The sequence below is a fragment of the Balaenoptera physalus genome, assembly GCF_965194825.1.
Source record: "Balaenoptera physalus genome assembly, chromosome: 1".
Taxonomy (NCBI): Eukaryota; Metazoa; Chordata; class Mammalia; order Artiodactyla; family Balaenopteridae; genus Balaenoptera; species Balaenoptera physalus.
In genome coordinates, this window is record NC_138882.1 from 26,832,101 (window position 1) to 26,852,680 (window position 20,580).

At 43.4% G+C, this 20,580-nt stretch overlaps 1 protein-coding gene and 1 pseudogene across 3 annotated transcripts in view; both read left to right on the top strand.

Annotated features, from left to right (window-relative positions):
- SMYD3 (SET and MYND domain containing 3) overlaps window positions 1-20,580 on the top strand; it is a 711,581-nt gene that overhangs the window by 563,126 nt on the left and 127,875 nt on the right. The window lies entirely within an intron of this gene.
- On the top strand, window positions 527-9,077 carry LOC309665071 (non-histone chromosomal protein HMG-14 pseudogene; annotated as a pseudogene). The gene has a single exon. The product of its transcript is annotated as a non-histone chromosomal protein HMG-14 pseudogene (transcript).

A 20,580-nucleotide genomic window follows, 5' to 3' on the forward strand; every position in this document is an offset into this window, starting at 1 on the left:
TAGGTGTGATGTGTTTTTCTCAAGAATTCTAGAGAAGCAGTCCAACATGGGAGCAGCTACTCATAGGTCTCATCACAGACCCAGAATCCTCCTGTGTTCCTCCTTAGCTAGCCCTAGCGTATGCTTTTGTCTTCATGGTGCCAGGATGACTGCTGCCCACCAGCCCCAGTCAGTGCATCCAAGCTCTAGACAAAAAAAAAAAAAAGAAGGGGTAATAAAATGCAAAGAACAAAGGGAAATCCTCCTAGGGATTTCCATCTATATCTTATGGGCCAGAGCTATGTCACATACTACTGTAGGTGTAAAAGAGACAAGGAAACAGAATTTTAGCTTTTCACTAGAAGCTTCTTCACTAGAAGAAGGCAAGGGAGAAGAAAGCTGTGGATAGCTTTTCGGTAGCTGATCTACAGTGTCTATCATATCCGTTAAGACCATTTTCTTTACTCCTTTGAGTTCAAAGTTTATTTGAGATAGGATTGTCCAGAGAAAGAGAACCAACAGGGTGTGTGTGTGTGTGTGTGTGTGTGTGTGTGTGTTTGTGTAGAGAGAGAGAGACAGAGAGATTGATTGATTGATTGTAAGGATTTAGCTCATGTGATTGTGGGGACTGAGAAGTCCCCAAATCTGCAGTTGGCAGGCAGGAGACCCAGGATTGCTGATGGTGTAAGTTCCAGTCTGAAAGCTGGCAGGCTGGAGACCCAAGAAAGCCAGTGTTTTGGATTGAGTCAAAAGGCAGGAAGAAACTGATGTCCCACCTAGTCAGGGAGGAGGAGTTCTCTCTTACTAGTGGTAGGGTCAGCCCTTCTGTTCTTTTCAGGGCTTCAACTGATTGGGTGTGGCCCACCCACATTGGAGAGCGCAATCTGCTTTATTCAGTCAATTTATCCAAATGTTGATCTCATCCAAAAACACTCTCACAGATGCACCCAGAATAATGTCTGACCAAATGTCTGGGCACCCTGCAGCCCAGTCAAGTTGACACATACCGTTAGCCATCACAGATATTGTGTTAGAGGTAGGCCAAGCTATATAATCAAAAAAGTACTTGAGGGTGGGAGGAGTGGCAGCATCCCGCTTTGGGAAGGTGTGTGCAGTAGCCCACAGGCACCTGGTGCACACCTGCCCCACCATCATGATGCCCAAGAGGAAGGTCAACTCCACGGAGGGGGTGGTGAATGGGGAGCCCAAGAGGAGATCAGCAAGGTTGTCAGCTAAGCCTGCTCCTGAAAAAGTGGGAATGAAGCCAGAAAAGACAGCAGGAAAGGATATATCTTCAGACAAAAAAGGGCACACAGAAGAGAAAAAGGGGAGCAAAGAGAAAACAGGTCGAAGTGGCTAAGCAAGAAACTAAAGAAGGTTTACCTGGAGAAAATGGAGAAACTAAAAATGAAGTGAGTCTAGCCTCTGATGAAGCAGGAGAAAAAAAGCCAAGTCTGATTAATATAATCTACTATGTCTTATCAGTGGCTCCTGTCTCCCTTCTTGCATGATCCAGAGGAATATTTTTATCAACTATTTTGTAAATGCAAGTTTTTTTAGAAGCTCTAGAAACATTTTAAAGGAGGGAATCCCACATCCTCACATGTTTTGAGTGTAAAGGGTTTTTTTAAAAGAGGTGAAATCATTTGCTGGTTGTTTATTTTTTAGTACAACCAGAAAATAATGGGATATTGAATAAGGAGGCTTTGATTGTCTTGGGGGTCAGCTTAACATTCCATAGATGGGGATTAGTTTTTATATCTTATAATACAAAGCATACTAGATGGCAATTTGGAGTCACATTGTACATTTACTATGTCTTGAACATTTTAAATTACTTCCATTCCCATGTTGTTTTTGGTAGAATTGTTTCCTAAAGAAAACTGCCCCTTGACCTTGGCTGTCCCTTTCAGAACTGTGTGCGTTCCATAACATCTTTGGTCTTGGTAGTGCAGTTTTCCTAATAACTTTGGTAATGTATTGCAAAAGATTGAAAATTTGAGTATGTAATATATACAATATTAAATTGTGAATTAGTGGTATTTATGATGTAACAGCTTAACAGTATTTGAAGATATTGGTACTTGATATCCTATTAAGGAAAATTTGCCTTCAAATTTTAAACTGGAAAGTCACTGGAATAACTGTTTAGAAAAGAGTCACAACTACGTGATTTTTCAGATTTTAAGAATTATGTACAAATTGAAATGTCTGTGTACTGATCCTCAAAACAACCAGTAAAATCTCAATTATGAAAAAAAAAGTGCTCAGTTACTCTGCTGGATTCCACTCCACCTGTATCTAACAGACTGAGTGATCTTGGGCAAGTCATTCAGCCTCTCTGATTCGCTCCATCATCTGTAATACAAGGGAATTAGACAAGATGGTCTTAAGGCCCCTTCTGGCTCTATTATCCCATATTTCTGTGAAATGTTTCCTAGTGGAAATGAGTAGGATATGTATTTAGATGAAAATATAAACTTGATTTCGGTTTGTTCATCAGTTATATTTTTGAGTTTCTATTTGAGAATTTTGTTCTATCTAGTGATATAAACATCCCTTCTGAAATCTCTGTACTGTTGCTTTGATTTGCAAAAATACTACAGAGGTAAATTCAACTTAGCCTATCCCCAAAAGAGCATAAATTAAAAATTAGTTCAAAAATTAAATTTACTTCAGTTCCTAGATTTAAAGTTTTCAAGCTTATTTTTCCGCTTTTCTTGGGACCTAGAAAATTCATCTCAACAGGTTTCTGCATCAAGCAATATTTATTACGTGCCACATCTGTATGTTAGTGGACTTGCATGGTATCATGTTTCAGGAAGGCAAGAGGCCTTTTAATAACAGGTGTAGTTTGCATTTGTGGAGTTGTCATTTGTAATCAGCAACAACTTAATTTCTGGAAGAAATAAAACTTACCTTCTAGAGGAGGTTTTGGGGTGATTTGGCTTGTGCAGGTCAAAATCCAAGGCAGTAGAAGCAGAACAGACCAAAGAGAATTGATTGTTTCCATAAGTTTGTGGATAGTACATAGTGTGCTTCCTTGAATGTCACATGCTTTATTGCAAAAAAAAAAAAGCTGTATTTACTTTCTTTCCTAAGCCTGTTACCTATGATCCTTCTTTTAAAACACCATGTCAGTCAATTTACTCACAGCCCTCTTGCCTCATTCCTAGTTTATTGAAATAGCCCCTAATTGGTCACCTGGCACTCAATTTCTTTCCTTTCATCTCTTTTGCACACTGTTTTTGCGTAAGTTTTCTGAAATAGCACTATTTCCATGCCGTTCTTTGCTCAAAATTTTTTAAATATTCAGCATTATCCCTAGTCTTCAGGATAAACTTCAGACTCTTAGCTTGGCGTTCAGTGTCCTGCAAAGTCATGACCCCAAGATCCAGCCTATATTTGTTGCTTTTTTTCTCTTTTCCTTTTTTCTCTCTTTTGCAACTTGTTTTACCTAAATTGTTTTATCTAATTGTACCATCTCCCCACCCAAAAGATTCTGAAGTGGCTTACAGGCACCCATGCACACATATACACATATATGTATCAATATATACCTGTATATGCGATACAACAACAATAAATTTTATATTGACTTGTGAAATAAGAGTGACAAAGAATAAGATAAAAGCAGGTCAGAACCCAGAATGCGTGCCGTATGATCCTATACGGTGACAAGAAATAAATCACAAATTTGCTTTAAATTTCTCAGCAGCCAAAGCTAAAGACTAATTTCAAAATGCACGGTAGCTGGAAGACTGGACACATATGTGCTTCTCAGCTGAAGCAGTTTCTCCTGGAACTGAGGCCCGAGGCACTCACCAAGGGTCCCACTGAGACTGAATGAGCAATATCCTTATCAGAATCCGCAATGACTTGAAGAGCTGATTTTTATAATATTCTTCAGTGTGGTTGATTGACATAGTTTCACATTATAACTTAATAAAAGAAGTAAGGAAGGTGAAAATTTATGTCATCTATGTTCTCATCTCTCTGATGGTTTACTTCATTCCAAGAATAAAACTGAGACCATATAGAAGAAAGCAAGAACTGCATGTCCTTCAGGTAATCCTTCCTTATTTCTTGTAGTCTTTTAATTTTTTAAAAAAAATTTTATTAAAGCTACACATGTATACAGTTTGAGAAGTCAAAGTACTAGACCCAAGTTGAAAACTTTAGTACGTTCTCTCCTGCTCCTGCCTGAGTCCTGCCGCCCCGCCAGAGGGTGCCCCCTTTCAGCTTCTGGCGTTTATTCCATGTTTCTAAAACTAAAGTTCCCTTAAGTCACATCCTAGGGATTTTTTTTTTTTTTTTTGCTATTGGGTTGGTTTAATGACTATTTTTTATTTCCAGGATTTCAAATTTGCTTTTTATTTTTTTCCCATATCTTCCAGTTTAGGTTTTATTTCTACCTGTTTCCGTTTCATAATTTCTTATTCACTTCCAATGCATACTCCTCTGTTATTTATCTATTTGATCACCCTAATCATACTTCAAGTCTTGGTCAGTCCGTGCTATAGTTTATTTTACTGGAGTGCAATTGTGTTCTGACTGTTGATTTTTTATTTTTGTCGGTTATCTTCCTTAGCCTTGCATTTCACTGTGTGTTCTGGAATTTTGTATGGCAGGCCCATTTTTAGTGGAAAGTTTTTTTATTTTGTTCCTTTTTCTCCTCTCTGCACATCTGCTCTGTCTGGTAGCTTTGCACGTGCCTCCCTCAGGCTCCTCAGGCCCCAGTTCAGAATCCAGACTTAATGGCATTTGGAAGTGTGGCACCGCAGCGATGCTGAGGCTATTGCAGACCTGGTTACTTCGGCAATGGGCATCTGACTCCGTACCTGGAGAGACTCTATCTGTGCCTTCTAGCCTTTCCAGGTCCAATAGTTTCTATAAATGTTTATCCCAAGGAAACATGTCATCAACCTGTATTTTCAGCCTCTTTTTGTTACCAGGGGAGCCTCACCTCATCCCCTGCCTTTAAGCTTTAAAGCGGACTCTACTCACCTTTCTTTCTTCTGTGAAGCATTTTTATCTCTTTTAACCGTTGGAACTGAACTCGTGCCTGTGACTGCCAGCTTCTAGACCTGAGGCCCTGGCTTCGGCTTTGCTGACTGCTGTGCGTTTCTGTTCTGTTACTGGTCCAGGGAGAAGTTTATCTTGTTTTTGAATTCGTAAAGCCACTTTTGGTTTTTCTTTTTATATTTTACTCATCATTACTATGGGTTTGGAGTAAAAGAGAGCACCTCCAAGTCTGAACTTACAACATCTTCTTGGAAGCCTGCTGTTCGCTTTTCATAGCTAAGAATTCAAGTCTTTGGCGGCAGAGGAAAATATGAGGATAAACAATGATCTCATTCTCCTGAGGGCTTCCAAGCATGTGTGCACTTTTACCCAGTACCTGCCTGTCTGTGGAGCAGAGGTCTGTGTCTTGTATCCCTGGGCCTTCTTTGGAGGGAGAGTTGAGTAGAATCATTCTGAAAATGTATCCATTTCAAAAAGACTTTAATAGGAGGAAACACCCTAAGAAGCTTCTCATTCCTTGATGCTACAGTTCTAAGTCCACCCACTCTCATTTTCTTTTGTAGAAATAAAGCAATGTTAATGATTGTCTTTGGTAAATATTTCAGTTTCTTTTCAGGGACTCTCTTTTGTAACATGGAGTCACCTTTCTTGGGTCCCTATGAGACTCTTCACAGCATCTGTGGGTGACGGAGCCCAAAGTAGCCCAGCATCCCTCAGAGACACGACTAGTACTGGCCAGAGTGGCCTCGGTTCCTGTATGTGCTGCATCTTCCCCAGGCTGTCACTGTTAAACCGGGAAGACTGGGGAAAGGAGGCAGCGTTGAACCAAAGGAAGGAACAATGATTGTCTGAAGAAGGAGTAAAGGAATGTAGGGTTAAAGCTGTAGTCAAAGGAAATGAGAGTTTACTGCCCAAGAAAAAGTTTTTATGGTAACTTGAGTCTATTTGAAATATGAGCAATTACTTAAAGGTCATTAGAAAACCAAGGTTTTTTTCTGCTGCCTTCCTCTGTTTTGCTAAATTAATGGTAAGCAGGAATGCCTCGTGGTGCGATAATGAGTCCAGCCAGCTCTGAATTGTTTTATATTTCAAGTTTTAACAATCTAAGCAGAATGTGTTTCCTGTTTCTAAAGTTTTCATCATAACTGAATTACATTATCTTCAGGAAGATTAGGAAGATTTGGCAGGGAATTGAAGGAGAGAGAAAGAGAGAGCACGTGCATGTGGTGAGTTTTAAGTAGTCAAACCTAGCATTACTGTGTTACCTGTCTTGCTTCTCCAAACAACCAGAAGAATGGGTTTCCCAGGAGTGGGTGCAGTGCTGGCTGTCATTAACGTTAAAGTGAGGAAAGGGGTTTATGGATTTCATAACCACATAATCCCAGCTGCAGTGTCACTGTGAATGCCTGGGCGAGGCTTCTGGGCGTGACACAGTGGACACAGCGGGCTGTAAAGTCAGCTGGGAGATAAACACTGTAGCTACCGTGTTAGCCCTGGGATATGCTGTTCCCCCCATCACAGGACACAACGCTTCAACACCCTCTTCTCCCCAGAGAGCAGACAGCTTTACCCCCCAGGCTGCTTCATGTGACTCTGGTTTATTCAGAAGCCCACGCCAAGGGTAAGAAGAGGGTCTCTCCGTAATTTGTGGTGACATGAATTCCACTCACAAGCTTTCCAATTGTTGCATAAAAATTTTTTTCTCCTGGCTTTGGGTGTACAAGAAGCTCTGGCTCGGGGAGCAGATTCAGTGATGGCAGCTACTGTGACATGGGAGTATGTATTCTTGTGTAGCAGGCACATTACCTCGCTCAGCACATGGCACATGGTGTTCAAGGAGTGCTGTGGAATGAGGTGCCCTTCCGCAGAGAATATTATCATCGTGATGCCTGCCAGAGCTTCGGGGGCACTTAGACTGTGTGCTGGGCATGCGAACTGGGGGATTATGTACCTCGTCTCATTTAATCTCCGGCATTTTATGAGGGGAGTGGTTGCTCTTCTTCCCACTTTGCAAACGAGGTATCTTCAGGAGCTATATTCCTAACCACTCCACTATACTGTCTCTATAATTTCATGAATAACGTACACACTTTCCCTATCTTAGTTTTTAAATATTGGAGTATAATTTGCATTCAGTAAAATTCACTCTTTTTAGTGCACAGTTCCATGAGTTTTGACAAATGCATACAGTATCACCACCGCTAACAAGATACAGACCAGCCCCATCACCCTTCCCCAGATTCTTTTATACCGCTTTACATTCAGCCTCCACTCCCGCTTCCAGCCCCTGCTAACTCCTGATCTGCTTTCTGTCACTATAGCTTTACCTTTTTCAGAATGTCGTATAAATTGATCCAAACAACCATTTGATTCTGTCTTCCTTCATTTAGCGTAATGCATTTGATATTCAGCCATGTTATTTTTACACGCGTGTAAATATATAATCTCAGTATTTGGTTCCCTTTTATTGCCCAGTTGTATTCTATTATGTGGCTATCCCACGGTTTGTTTATCTGTTCACCAAGTGAAGGACATTTGGGTTCTTTTTCAGCTTTTAGTGTGGTTATCAATGAAGCCACTTTAAACATTCACATACAGGTTTTTGTATGAATATAAATTTTTATTTCATTTGGGTAAATGCCTAGGAGTAGGATTCCTGGGTTGTGTGGTAAATATATGTTAAACTCTGTAAGAAATTGCTGAACTGTTTTCCAAAGTAGCTGCGCCATTTTGAATTCCCACCAGCAAGGAATGAAAGTGCCAGTTACTTCACATCCTTTCCATCACTTGATTTTGTCAGTTTTGCTTTTGTTTTTGTGTTTAATCATTCTAATAGATTTATAGTGATATCACATTCTGCTTTTAATTTGCATTTCCTTAATGACTAATGATGTATTTTTTTTCACGTGCTTATTTGCCATCTGCACATCTTATTTGGTGATATATTTGTTCAAATCTTTTGCCTATTTTAAAAAGGTGTTTTCTTCTTCTTGAGTTTTGAGAGTTCTTTATTCTGTATACAAGTCTTTTATCACATACATGTTTCAGAAATCTTTTCTTCCTGTCTGTGGCTTGGCTTTTCATTCTCTTGAAAGAGTATTTTGAAGAACAGAAGTTTTAAATTTTGCTGTAGTCCAGTTTTCATTATCTGTTTTTAACAGATCAGCCTTTTGATGGCACATCTAAGAAACCTTTGCCTACTCCAAGAGGATAAAGATTTTTCTCCTATGTCTTCTATTAGAAATTTTATAGTTTTAGGTTTTAGGTTTGATCCATCTTTGAGTTAACTTTTATATATGGTACAAGGTTTATTTATTTATTTATTTATTTATGCACACGGATGTCCCATTATTCCAGTACCATTTGTTGAATCAGTATCTTATATAAGATAGTTGGATACTATAGAAAAAGTGCAGAATTAGATACAGGAGTAGTTGGGTTCTGGTCTTGGAGCAGTGACACTGGTGACGTCAGCCGGAGAGATCAAGTCTGAATGGTGGGTAACAGGGCAGTTAACTCTATGTGCTTTACAGGCACGTAGAGTCTGCTGCCTCCTAACTATTTGATCTTGGCAGGTTTCCCTATATTAGCCTTAGTTTTTTCTTTTGTAAGATGAGAATAATCCATATCTGGCAAAGCTGCTGGGAGGGTTCAATTAGATAACGTAAGTCTAGCTTGGGAGATGGTAGCCATTATTGTTACTGAATGATCTGAGGAAATAGTCCATATGGAAAGTGCCAGGAATTACAGCATCCTCAGTTCCCATCATTTGCTGATCAGGTTCTCCGAACTGCTCACATAATCTTCTTGATAGCTTTTAAAGTCTTCCCGCTCCAACCTTTCGTAATGTCTGATTCCTTCCCCTTTCCTGTCCCTTCTTTGCGGCTCCAGTGTTGACTGTGTTGCAGTGGTTGGCGCTTTTCACTCCTGTATTCCCCCTGGCATAGCCCCCTCCCCAGCCTGGGCTCTCCGTCCTGAGAGGGGAGCTGACGTGTGTCCAGACTGGGGTATCTCACTGCCCTCCGTCACGTGCTGCCCTGTTCACGCTGCAGTTCCTGACATGGCTTATACTGAGGGGTGTGTGGGCAGGCTGTACGTAGGGGTGTCCAGGTGTGTGTGGGGGGGGGGGAAGTGTACTAGGGTGGGGGCTTTCAGACTGAGTAAGAAGGCAGCGCATGAGCGGCACTGCACAGAGTGATGTGCAGGCCATTTCTCCCCTTCCCCCCAGATCCCTGGACAAAGTAGATGTCCTCCTGGACTCTCTTTCGTCAAGTTCCCTCCCAAAGGAGATGACGCTCCTTTTAGGGTTTACCACATGGGAATTGTTCTCCCTTTCTGAGTGTGACCATACGGAGCCTTATGCCCACAATGAAACAGAAATAATGAAACTCCATGGGAGCAGAGACCAGACAAGGCTTCCCTTGCCTTTTCTTTGTTACTACAGTGCAGGGGAGGGTGACTCACCCTTCCTCAGCCCTGAGCCTGAGAACAGTCCTCTTTAGTGGTCGCAACAGCTTCAGGGCTCCGAGGTGGGTGGAGACCAGCTCATTTTGCAGCGGGAGTGGGCAGCAGAGGGCTGTGCCTAAAACCTGTAGCTGACCTAGCAGTGACAACGGGAAGGACGTCCCAGAAGTCAGGTGTGGGAAGACGGGGTATTCTAATCCCTTCAATTATCTTAATCTGTGTAGAAGTTAAGAGGAGATGATGCCATTCAAAAATAACTTTTATTCTACTTGCAAAGTACGTTTGCTGGGCTCAACAGCAAACTTGAAGGCTGAGACTTTTGGTCCATGGTACCTGCTCAAAGCCCTTAAAATATGACATGCTTGACTTCACAAAATTTTGGAATCCTGCAGGTCTCGGTCGCACAGACTTCCACTAACATCTCACTGTTGTAATGTGGGAAGAAGTAAACTAAATAGTGAATTTCATGGTAACTATTTGGGGCTCACTATTTGCGTAGTCATAGACAGGCCCCTGCAGTGACACTGCCTCCTTGAAGGGATGAAACTGGGGAATTGGTGCCATTGGTGAGCTCTGGGAGAATATATAGTGCAGGTCTGTGAATTGGGGATGGGGGGCTGCCAACTGTGGTTCCACTTTCTTAGTCCCATGCTCTGAAAAGTAGCTATAGAGCTCCAGGTAAATACGTTATATCGAGCACCTGCATTTCTCCACACTCTCTCCCCAAAACCTGCTGAAATGATGGTCACATTGGGCTCTTCCTACGTGTTGTTGAGTGCATACCTTCAGAGCCTAAAAGTTGGACACAAGAGTGCATACTTTTTACTTAGATCCATAAATATCACAGAGGCTAAGTGGTATGTCAGAAGGAATCGATTCAGTTTGAATAGCTGGAAGAAACATTAGGCATCTGGTTCAATACCTTCCTTGTATAGAGAGGAAAAATGACTTGTACGATGAGTGACATTGGAGAGTCGGGACGAGAAATTCCGGGTATCCTAATTCTGAGGCAGTGCTCTTTTGATGAGGCACTGTGGTTACTGCACCTGGGCATGGGGGCAAAGGTTAAAGAGTAAATTGGCTAGAAATTCCCCTTTGACTGTTTCTCTTGAAAGATCATTTCTGTTTGTTCACGCCTCATTTGAAAGTTCTTAAAATAGTGTCTTTATCCAATTTCTCAAGTCCTTTGGATAATAGAACTATAGAAATAAAAACAGAAAATGTGTATAGTAGCATATTTTCATTATAAATGTCTGGATAATTTAGCATATTTTAATTAGAATGTCTGTCCAAGACCGTGGGCTAACATTCACTAATGCTTTCACTGCCCAACCAGGAGGATGAGACTAGGTCAAGCCTACAAGAAGAGATTAAACCACTAGCTACTGTGGGGTATCCCAGGAGCCTGGAGTCACCCCCCCCAGATAGGACTGTGATTCCCAAGCAGGTCTTTTCTATTCCCAGCCTGAGCGTTAACCCTCAGGAAATCAGGCTTCTGCTATTGCTTAGGACTTAAGAGTGGACCTAAGTCTCCATTTTTGCCTGTCACTCGTCCACAGTCACCATGTATCTCCAGTCTTTCAGCAAACCTGCTTGAATGCTTCCTTCCCTCCTTCCTTTTTTTTTCCCTGTCTTTCTTCCTTCCTCAAGTGTTTAATGAAGTAAGGCTTGTAATATGCCAACTATGGGAATCCTAAGATGAAAAGATCTCCCCTTCCCACAAATGGCCTACATTCTAGTCTGGAGATAGACACCAGACACACAGTTCAGTTCAGTGCAGCAGTTATCTTAATGGAAGCCTGTTTTAAGTGCAGTGGGAACAGAGGAGAAAAAAAAAAAAAATCTCCCTGCACAATCAGGGAAGACTTCACGGAGGAGGAGACACTGACCTGAGATATAAAAGTTATATAGGAGTTTTCAGTGAGGTAGGTTCAGAGGGGGCAGTTCAGACTGGGGACACACCCCGGGAAATGTCTCGGAGGTTTGGAGAGTATCGTGTAGCAGGGAGCTGCGTATGGTTCAGTGTTCTGGAGGATAAAGGCTGGTAAGGGTAGTGATTGGGGGCGAGGGTAGAGGTATGCCAAGCAGAGTTTGGATTTTCATCATGGAAGGGTGGGAAGCCATTGAAGAAAGTGAGGGTTGGCTTTTGACCAGCAGCAGCCAGAAAAAAGTATAACAGTGTGTGTAGAAACAGAGTGAGAAACTATTGCACAAGAAAGGAGAATCATACACTCTAAAAACAGGCGAGGAAATCAGTGAGGTTCTCACACTATTCCATCCAGAAGGGCTTTTTGAGAGCTGCTTTTGCATATTTGTGATGGCAGCCGTTCCCCCTCCTCACCGCCCCAATGAATGAGATGTTATTGGGTCCAGTTAATACCAGGGGATATAGCAACTGGTCTGTTTCCAATGCTCATCTGCTTACAGGCTGTGTCTGGGTGCTTCAGTTAAAGACTAGAATATTTACCAATTGTGCTGAGTATTAATTGCTAAGGAGAGGGTGTGATGGTTCTCTGAACTAACTGTACTTCTTGGTAATTTGGATATTGTATTGTTTCAGATGCAGACATCGGCATGTCTGCTGTTTTCTTTCAACCTTTATTGCCAAGTCATTTTCAGACCCTGAGCACTCTAAAAAGTAAAGGAAGATGTGGGCTTTCTCTGTCTCTCATTTTGATATGTAAATTGGAACCCTGGAATTATTAAAGCATTGATAATGCTTTCCTGTCTGTGAAATTAAAATTTGAAAGCTGCAGCTAAGGGCCCATAAAAAGTCCTCTCCACATTTGTCATTAAATCCCTTTATGCGATAAATTTGCGTATCCTTAATTTAGAATCATCTTGCTTTTTTCAGAGTTTAGTCAATCTTGGCATTTTTTTCAGTGCCTTCTTATGCTAATTTCTTTATTTATTGTGCCTCTTAAAGTGAAACACATAAAGTAGCAGCCAGTTAATAAATTATGTTTTCTACAAATGAAATGAAAGCATGTTAATTATTTCTAAACAATTAGGCCGCATTCAACATGGATGGAGAGTTTCTCAGTGGGAATAGCACACAGCCTCAGAAGATGAGAAAAATTCCCTGCGTTTGACATCATATCAGTGACTATCTACTTTTTACAACCGCTTCTTGCTACAAATAAGGTCAATTAAAGTCATTGTAAGAATTGCGCAGACTAACCCGCGAATCCATAGCACTGCTTTTCAGCTCAACCAAAGGCCCCAGAGCAGCTTTTTTCTGAAGCTGCAGTTCACCATGTCCAGCAGCCCCGAAACTTAAAAAGGGACACGGAGAACCTCCCATGTGCTCAGAGAAGCGCTGTAGAAAAATAAGACTCTAAGGAAAGATGAGGGGACTAGGGCTCTCCGGCCTGCAAGGGAAGGAAAGGGTGGGGACTGCATCCAGGCAGGGTGACCTGCAGTGTTTAGTTGTCACTAAGCCTGGGGAAATAGACTTAAACTGCAGGTATTTGGAATAGATGTACTGACCTTCTGAACTTTTTTTTTTTTTAAACATGGTGACATTTCCTCTGTGGGGCATCTTCTAAGAACAAAGTCTTTCCCATCTGTCTGTCACTTGAATTCCCAAGAAGCTTCCCAGTCCTCAAGTTCAGGAATCCTTTGATTCCAAGAGGTTCCTGGATAAGTTAGATGGGGGGAGGTGGGGGGGGGGAGGATTTTAAAAATCACACGTGCTACCACTAAAAAAAGAATTTCACCCTGAAAATTAGAGTGTTTTAAAATCACCCACTCTGGGTTTGGGCCCTTTCACCTTTATCTGCTGATTCGCATGACACCTGATCAGCAAGCATTTGCTGAGTACCTGCCATGTACTCAAAGGGCTAAGAGAAGACCCTGTTAACGGAAGCTCCCGGGAAGCAGGCCAGAAATAGGCAAGAATGAGAAGAGGGTGAAGCCTGTTAGGTTTTTGCCTATATTCTTACCATATCGGGCCCATCTGTGTGTCGTGATGTCCTGCTGGTTTCCAGGGATAGAGATGCTGGGTGGCCAGAAGGAAGCAATTCTCCTCCCTCGTCCTCCAGGATCAGCACTCAAAAAGAAACAAATTGGTACACAGGAAATAAAGTTTACTTCTGGACTTCAGTCCCAATATTTTTGTTTGTTTGTTTTTTCTGTTTTTTAAACACGATAGAGTGGCAAAGAGAGAAGTGAGAAGAGGAGTTTAAAAATGAAAGAAAGGTGGTAGACCATTTTGTTCTTTACCCCCAAATAAGTGGGAAATAACAGGATTATTACAGTGTCTTGGGTTTCAGACTTTTCTTTGGGTGGTTTCAGGGTTTGAACAAGACATCCCTGTCAAGTTTATTTGGAGTATGCCCCTCAGTCTTAGTGCCGGGAGCCTGCTTTAGATGTTATCTGGATTTTTCTGAGCTAATCTAATACCATTCTATAGTCTGGAAAAAATAAACTGTTTTCGTAATGCTGTTGGTTTAGTATCTAAGTATCAAGGGTGTACTCATGAAGAGTAGAAGGATTTTTAATATTCATAGGAGAGCTTTAAGGGATTGTTTATGCCCTTTCTGCATTTGTCATTTCATACCTTAAAGATTGAACAGACAGGTTTAAGTGTAAAATCACTCATATTGTCCATTCTGGGCAATGACTGACTCTCAGCCTCAGTTTCTTACTGTAACAATCCCAGTGCCACTGTGTTAGCAATTAGAGAAGCCCAGCCTACCCTTTCTATAAAGTATAGCTGCTTGAAAACAGTTTACCTACAGAAGTCCCTTTATTGATTGAGCTTTTCATGCTACCATAAGCTCATCCCAATGATTTTTACCCAAGAAAATTACTACTCTTGCCATCCAGCCTTTCAATTAAGTATGCTTTGCTATGAGATGTAGCATTTAGATTTTTATTAATTTAAACATTTTGTGTCAACAGAAGGTAGATCATTATTAACTGGTACAGTGCGATGTCTCACAAAATACATACATGTCATAGAAAAGTAATTAGCTTCCTCATTCTATTGCCGAACAGATGTGTATCTGAATGAGAACTGGGGCCCCAGGGTGCTCTAGTACATTTATTTATTTATTTACTTTAAGTCATTAAATTGTTGCCTGAGAGGCCTTGTTGGAGATTTCCCAAACTTTGTTCTCTCTTGCATCGCTACCTTCCCCCTCCTCCACCTATGGTTAAAAGTAGGTTTAGAGCAGTCATCCGAGATTATCAATTCATTGTGGGCTTATTGTAATAACTCCAAGCTATAGAGAGCCCATTGGCTGTCTCTCAGATGAGATAAGGGTTTGATGACTAAGGGAGTTGGGAATACAGAAGCTAACAGGAACTCTGGTTGCAAACCTGCGGAAGGTTTAGCAGCAGCTGTGTTTGCTGGCCGGCACGCCAGAGTGAAGCAAGTCCAGACCTCGTGACCACACCGGACCGTGGTCACTTCTCTCCATCACAGCTCTGATTCTCCAGGGATGTCTTCAGCAGCGTTGTCTCCTACCTGGACTGCTTCACTGCAGGGGTGTGCTAAGTAGGCTGCCTCTTTCTCCCCCGCTGCTCCAGAATTTAGCTTTCACACGGAAGCCAGAAGGACGTTTTCAGGAGGGACCTCAGCCACTCCCCGTGCGCTGAAAGGGGAGACGGGGCGACACTGGCAAGACCCCTGTGTGTCCTGCTCCTACTCACCTTTCCAATCCCAGCCCCGTCTCCTGGCTGGAACGTGCCAAGCCCTTTCCTGCCCCGGGGTCCTCGCACGTGGCTTCCTGGTGCCTGCCTGGCTCTTTATCACTCTTCAGCTCTCAGCTCAGCCTCCCCTCCTCAGGAAGTCATCCCCGACTCCCCTGTGAAAATCAGGTGCCTCCTTCCTTGTTATTTCCTGATCCCTCTTTCTCTCCATTGTAGCACAAACAGTCATTGCGTATTATTATTATTTGTATTTGCTTGTTTGCTCACTTGTTAAGAAAGAAAGAAGGACCTTATCGGTCTTGTTTTCTGTGGTGTCCTCAATGCCCAACACACTGCTTCCATAATTATTATAGCTCTTAACAAATTTGCGTTGCATGAATGAATAAGTCAATAAATACTGCTGTTTGCCTACTGTTGAGTTAAGCGCTGTAGGATATGCCAAGTAACTACATTACTGGAAGCTTTGAAATGACTTTTGCTCATAAAACAACATAAACATAAAACTTTTGCTCATTCGTAATAGTTTAAATGATGGGCTGTCAGGAGGGAATGTTCTTGCCCTTCTTCCTCCAACAGTTTCTAGCTTTGAACATGACCTATCCCAGTTCCTGACACCAAGACTTACAAACCTGCATGTAAACCACCCAGAAAGACAGGGTGCATAGTTCCGGTGACCTTCTTGGAAGACCCCCTCTCATGCGCAGTTCGTGCCCCTGGCATGCTTTCCTCCAAGAAAGCACACATTTTCCAGCGTGCGTGAAACCAGACTTTGAAAGTAACCCAGGGTGGTGTGTACCTAGATATGTGATTTTTCGAGTCTGATCAGGGGCATAAATATTATTCACATTATCCTGTTGGATATCTGTGTTTTTACAATTAACGAAGTATAAGAGAGTTATTTCATAGGGACCCATAAGCCCAGGATTGGACGGGACCTTAGAGGTCCCACCCGACCAGGGCACCTCCTCTGCGATCTTCCTGCCGGTGGGCGTCCGACTCGATGTGAACAGTTTTGGTGGAGAGCTCAGCACGTTCAGTGTCTTTGGGTAGATCCTTCCACTCTCTGGCACCTGTGATTGTTGGTTAACCTCATGAACTCAAGCCTGCCATTTTAAACTTACATCAGGGTCCTAGTTCTGCCTCGTGGAGCAGGGGAGAGTAAATAGCCTCCTTACATCACCCGCCTGAGTATTGGAGGCGGCATAGCTTAGCAGGGAGCACTCAGGCCGTCAGTTATACAACCAGGAGCTCAACTCCATGTCCACCACTCTCTAGCTACTTGAACTTAAGGATGTTACTTCATCTTTCTCAGCTGCAGTCTTACCTATAAATTAGCAATTGAGTGGTTTTTACCTTACACCTTGTCAAAATGATTTAATGAGATAAAGCACTTCAAGTAACTAGTTCAATAAACCTCAATAAAGGTTATTATTTTTTGAACCGTAGCTAGCCAGCTCTCTGAAATTCAGCCTCATCTGTAAAATAAGGAAAAGAATTCCTACCAAGGAGTGGTTCCAGGTTGACATCAGTTAATCCTAAGACACGGTTGGTTGGTCAGCGAGACAAGAATCTGGTTGCATGCAGATAAACATGCATTCTCATCCTAACCAGGTTTCATTACCTTTTTTAAAAAACCACTTTATTGAAATATGACTGACATCCGAAAAGCTGTACATAGTTAACGTATACAACTTGATGAATTTGGAGATAAGTACACACCCATGAAACTATCACAGTCTATGCTAGAAACATGTCCATCACCTCCAAAAGTTTCCTTCTACTGTCTTTATTATTAATAGTAATTTTTTGTAATAAGAACACTTAACGTAAGATCTACCCTCTTCGCAAATTTTTAAGTATACAATACAGTATTGTTATTAGTGATGGGCAGTATGCTGTAGAGTAGGTCTCCGATTTTTATTATCTTGCCCACAGAATATCATGAAAGACTTTGTTAAATACTTGTTGAGGTAGAAATGTACGGTGTTAGTAATATTCACCCTGTGTGCTTGCACAGTCGCTGTGAGAAGATGAGTGCAGACTGCTGGATTTGTTCTCACTGCTCCCCTGCTGGTATCCTCTAGTGGAGACCACTTTATCTTTTTAAGTCGCAGTAAGCCTTAGCCAGAGAAAGACACTGAGTTATCTGATTGGAGGAGGCTTCATTATGCAAACTTCTAATTTTATGTTTTCTTGGGACCGTATTTGCCACCACTTTGGGCTTCCGCTGCCACTCCCTTTCTCTCATTCCTCAGAGGAATAATAATACTTTACTTTGATGACTATCTCTGCAAAGTTCTTTGATTACCCCGGGATATAGTTCGTCTGGAATTAAACATGTGAACTTTCCTAAAATACCTTGTTCTGCTCTGTCCTATTAGAATAATTTCTTTGGGGAGAAAGGAAAGGGAGGAAAATCAGAATCATGTAGCCCTGTTCTTTCTGTCATCTGTTGACTCTGTACCACGTGCCCCAAGCAGCGAATCACCTTCGTGCTTGCTTCCTGCTCACAGAGCCTGGAACCTTTTCTCAACGCCGCAGTCATTCAGCGTTGCCTTCCTCGCAGCCTTCTCGTAGGTGACTGCTCCTCTCTCGGACTGTCTGGGGGCTGTGTGCTCTTGTCTGACCTTCTGCCATGATACAGCTTGTGTGTGTGTGTGTGTGTGTGTGTGTGTGTGTGTGTGTGTGTGTAGCAGTTACTGTGCTGAGCACTTTACACACGTTATATTTCATTTAGTCCTGATACCGACTCTGTGAGGTTGGTCCTCTAGTCCTGTTTCCTGTTGGGAAATGCTTAACACCTATTTTAGCATCATGCTCTCCGATTTTGTTCTGGAAGGTGAACTGGTGCCATTGTGTGAGTAGAGATGGACAAAGCAAATGCGAACTAAAATGACCGTCAAGAATTTTACAAGCTCGTAGTTTCCCAATAGTTTCATGACGACTCATTATCAAGACTGCGGCTGCTTTGTTACAAAACAAAACAAAAATGCATTAAAAATGGGAGTGGACACATGGGCAAGCAGTTCTAAAATCTGTTATTAGCATCATGAAACCTAGATTGCAGAAGTGTCACCAGTCATTCCTGGAGGTTAAACAAACATGCGTTGGTTTCTTGGCTGAATTGTAGCTGGAGGGAAGAAAGGTCATGTATCTGCTCATTTGAAAAGCTCACCATGTCTGGCTTCCCCTCCTCCTTGTGCAACTTCACATCTGCTTCAACTCCCCTCTTTCTGCCACCCCTGCCCCCATGGTCCCCACCCACGGCTGAGTTCCGGAGGCTGCAGTACAGAGCCCGCGGGCGCAGATCTCGGGAGCCTGCGGCTGGACGCCGCGCCTGCCCCAGCCTTCCCTCGGCAGGGCTCCCCCCTTGCCGAGTGGCCCTGTGTGTGCTCACTCGGCCCCCTTCCTCCTCCTCCTCCACAGCATCCCAGCCGTCACCGCTGTTCCGCCCCCCAGTCCCTACTCCCCCTTGATTTCACTACATAGTAAAATCCATCAGGCATAACGTCCCTCAACTTTCCGTCCCATCCCACCCTCTTCACATGCAGCTATGTCTGCATCACCCTTCTGTCTTCCTCTTCGGCCTCCTTGCCGAAGCCAAGTCACCGCTGCCCCCTGGCACCTCCTGCCAATATTAAAAAAACGACCTCTTTCCCCACCTTGTCTTTTGCCTCTAACCACTGTTTCCTTTTCTTCAGTTTGTGAGACCCCTTGAAAGAGTCATCTACACACGTAAGGAATGACCCCGTCTCTTCGTGTTTTCTCTTAACTCCCTCAAATAGGCTTTCACCATCGTCACCCGCTGAAACTGTCTCTCTGGTGTCATCAGTGAGCCCCTGATTCCAAGTCGAGTGGCCTCCTGCGAGTCTCTTCCCCGTTGGCCCCTGTGTTGCATTCCGAGCTGTGGAGCCTTCCCTCCCTCCTTCTAGGAATACTCCCCCCACATCGCTCCTGCACCCTCCTCCACTTCCCCTCCTTTGCTCCTTAAACGTTGGGGTTCTTCTGGATGGGCTGATCTCCTCCACTCCCATATCTGCAGGTTCCACCTATGTGGCAGTGACTTCCAGATCTATGCTTCTCACCCGTGCTTGACTTCTGGGTCTAGTTTTGTATTTCGAACTCGCTGTGGGGCAGCCCTGGCTGGGCTCCCTGCAGGCGTTTCGTATTCAGCGTGTCCAGAAGGAACTTGCCTTTCTAAACGCCTTCGTAATCTATCCCTGATCTCACCTGAAGCCTCATCCTGCACTCGGTCACTGAAGGCAGAGGCTTGACAACGGTCCTAGCATCTCCTCCACTTCCCCCCAAGTCATCACCTTCTTCAGCTCCCTTAGCTTGGTCCCCTCCTCTGCCTCTGCCCCTGGGGCCATTGCCTTATTTGGGTTCATGCCACCTCCTTCTCGACTGCTACGATGTCTGCCTAGCTGGTCTTCCCACCTTCAGTCAGTGTATTTCCCACATAAATGTTTGAACAGCACGGCGGTTATACTTCAGGTCCTTCGACGTCTCTGTGTTGCCCCTGCCCTGCTCTTCGTCCTCATCTCTAAACCTTTACTTTCTCCCCTTTCCCTCCATTAACTGTTTCATCCAGCCTTATGTTTTCAGGTCTATGGATATATCTGGAAGTAGGGCCCCAGGTTCACCACCCTACCACCCCTCCGAAATAAAGCCTCGAGCTATGAACAAGCAGCCCCCAAGCTGCAAGTACCCGAAGACACAGTAGGGCAAGCGAGGCCGAGGTGTGCTTCCACCCTCCCCGTCAGCACGCCTGCCCTGCGGCTCCAGCTCCTCCCACCCCTGAGCGGCCTGGGGCCCCCTGTTTGCTCGTGCTGCCCCTCCCACTTGCCTGCTCCCGGCTAACACTTGCGTAGCCCTCGAGAGTCGAGCTCAGGCCTCCTCTTCTCTAGGATACATTCCCTAACCCTGGTTGGGCACAGTGCCCTGCCTCTGCGCTCATAACCCCAGGGCTTCTCTCCCTCTTCTCACATGCTGTGTTTAGGAACAATATGTTTACAGTGGCTCTTTATAAGCCCGTCAAGGCTAAAGCCACGTCTCATCTACATCTTTGCAATTCCAATGCCTAGCCCTAGGGTACATTTGGAAGCGTTGGCATGTGTTGAGCTTAAGACAATCATAGTGCCGTGGACTTGGTCACTTTTTGTGTCTATTCTAAACAAACTCATCTGTGCAGAAGCAGAGAGCATGGGAGATGTAACTGTTGATTGAGTAGACCAGGAAAATAAGCCTAAATCATTAAACGCAGCGAGTCTTGCAAGAAAAGTGACAAGTAGGATCGAAGAGATTAGAACCAATGACTGAGGCAGCAAAGACCAGGTGTGATCCTTGGTCCTGGCTGTGTGGTGGAATAACCTGGGGAACTTATAAAAAATGCAGACACCTGCCCGCCCCTGAGGGATTCTGCTATCATTTGCCCAGAGGAGACCTGGGCCTCTG